We start from the raw sequence: 2,819 nt of genomic DNA, 5'->3' as shown, positions 1-2,819 counted from the left end.
GCACTGCAGTGCCTCAGGCCAAGGCCTGGATCACGACCTTCTGACTTGAGTCCTGGGGCTGGATCTGTAGGGCTGGTGCTCCCTGAACTCGGCCACAGCTGGGCTCTTCACCCTACTGTGCGCCGAGGAGTGATTTTATTTATTTATTTATTTATTATTGGTGGGGTTCAGCGCTCCCACCAAACCCCTGCGGCACAGCAGGTGCTCGCATCCCTGGGAGGCCAAGGTGGCATTTAAACCCAAGTGAGTGGGACTGGAAGTCCCTGGCAGGGTGTGAGAGCCCCAGGGCAGCCCTTTGCTTCCCTGTCGCTCTTCATTCGCAGCAGCTACCACTGAAGCGGTCCCTCCCATCCCCTAACGGGGATCGGATCTCCCTAATGGATGTGGTGGCAGGAGCAGTCAGCAGGATGCTGCTGGTGGCCTCCGGGCCCAGCCTCATTCTCTGCTCAGACACAGGCTTCCTGTTCACCCAGCTCCCGTGCCTCAGTTCCCCTCCTTCCAGGTGCGGAAGATGGAGCTAACAGCAGAGCTTTGGCAGGGATCTGTCACGAGAACATGTGTACAAAGGACCGAGTGGGACTCTTTCATCTTACTCAGGCACTCTGTGTTTGGGGTGTTCTTCCCTCCCATAAAACTTTCCATAAGAGAGAGACATCCCCCTCTTTCCCCGGGCTGTGGACACCTTCTGTGTCAGGGTCACTACGGTCAGGGGTCCGTGGTGATGGAGCAGCCAGCGTCCGTTGGCTGCGTTGCCTGGCGGTGCAGAGTCCCTGGGAAGGGCATGCATCCGGGCAACTAGGATGTGGCAACGCCTGCTCTGGGGGTACTCCTGGCTTTGGGTGACACGCCTGGGACGCTGCCTGTGCCAGGGATTTGCCCAGGGATGTTTGGCTGTTTCTTCATCAGCCGTGAGGTTATCTGTTTGCACATTAACTGACCATGAGCTGATACCTTCTAGCAGAACAACCCGTGAGCACACAGCAGGGCCCGTGTTTGCAGTGGAGCTTTTTTTAGGGTTTAGGGTTTTTTTCTTTTTGAACTTGTGGGTGTTCACTTTCCCTCTGTCCCCTTTCTTGGGAACATAGACAGCTTCACTGATGGCCCTTTCCTTATCTGCTGCCTCCCCCGAGATGCACCGAGGTGGCTGGAGGGCAGAAGAAGGATGCCGCCCTTGGTTGGAAACCCCTACGCTGAGCCTGGAGGTGGCTCAGGTTAGCAAGGGGTCCTTGCAGAGCTGTCCCCAGAGTGTTTTGGTTTATCTCGATATGATTGCTTGTCTTTGGATGTTGTGGTTCCTGCTCCTCCACCTCGGAGCAGTTGATTTGGGATTGTTGCCTGTATCGATTTATTTAGCCCAGAAGAGTTACTGTCCAGAACAACAGAGCAGTTCGAGCTCTGCCCTGCCTGCGTCAGTGCGCCCGGCCCTGGGAATCTGGGACCAGGCACCAGCAAGAGCTGGAAAACCCGCTGTGCCCCCCAGGAACAGAGGAGGTGATTAACAGTGTCAGAGCTCGACAGCTTGGGCTAAAACAATGTGAGGGGTGTACGTAAACTGACGTCTGTGCACTGCTTACGTGGCTTTTCTGACTTCATCTGTGGCTCCTGCAGTTGAAATTAATAAGGCTTTTGATTTATGAAAGGTAAAGTTTCTAGGGAGAGATTGTATCTTTACCAGATCAAGTGAAAAAAACCAGAGCCAGGTCTTTGCAGGGTCAGTGGGGCTGGGAGAGGCTGCCTCGCTGCTCCCAGGCTCGCCAAGGGAAGGACTGACCCACCCCAGAGATGCTGGATCAGCGCAGTCTTCTGGGAGCAGGGGAAATCGGTGTTCACCCCATCTTCTACCTGCCTCGGGGCAGGGCTGCTGGCAGGCAGGCTGCTGTCAGACCAGTCAGAGGCACTGGTTCCTTCTGGTCTGGTGTTTTGAGAGGAAAGATGGTTTGGAACGCAGGAGCCTGGGTTGGCACTCTGGGCTGTTAGGTGGAAAATTGCATCACTCTGCTTCAAGAATCGTGATTTCCTTTGTTTTTTTAATTTGGGAGATGCACACATGTCTGTAGAAAAAGGCTCGGATTTCTCCCACCTCTGCAGTGTTCTTTATTGGAGTACAAACCCCCAAGGAACAATAAACCCTTTAGTGGAACAGTAAACCCTGATGTCTCAGAGTACAGACAGAGCTCAGCTATGCCGTTTTGGCTGCACCCTCCCCGCCTGGCAGCGTGGGCTCTCTGAGGCTCTGCTGGGACTCTGGGTACAGTGGAGGGGCCCATTTCTCCCTCCTGCAGCCCGGGGGTCCTGCTCTGAAAGCTCCCTCGATCATACTGTGGTTCATGGAGAGCTGCAGGCACCCAGAAACCCGTGTTGGGGCCCCACAGCTCCGTGCTCCGGCGCTGCCTGGGTGCTGGGGCGGTGCTCACTGCCTTGAAGCACGGACGGGCTTGAGGGTGCAGCATAAGCATCACTCCAGGGCATGGGAGATCAAACTGGCCATGGCATTGGGTTGATTTTTGTGTCAAAGGCCCCCTCAGGAGTTCAGTGATACAGAGGAAATCAATAAATAACTTTACATACAAAAATGTTCATATATTAAAAAAATCATTATCTATTCAGAAAAAAAACCGCCAAACCAAGTCTGTCATTCCAAATCTGTCCACCAGCCGCGTTTGGCTGGTGGTGTACTGCCCTTACGATCTTTATGGTTCTTGAGCTCGGATTCAGGAAAACTGGGGAACAAAAAAAGAGTGAGCTGAGAACAAGCCCGTGTGCGAGCCAGCCCAGGACCGCACGCACAGCTGTCCTGCAGAGGTGACCTGCAGTGAGGA

Source organism: Buceros rhinoceros, unplaced genomic scaffold (assembly GCF_000710305.1).
Source record: "Buceros rhinoceros silvestris isolate BGI_N320 unplaced genomic scaffold, ASM71030v1 scaffold7557, whole genome shotgun sequence".
Lineage (NCBI taxonomy): Eukaryota > Metazoa > Chordata > Aves > Bucerotiformes > Bucerotidae > Buceros > Buceros rhinoceros.
This window is presented reverse-complemented; position numbering follows the sequence as displayed.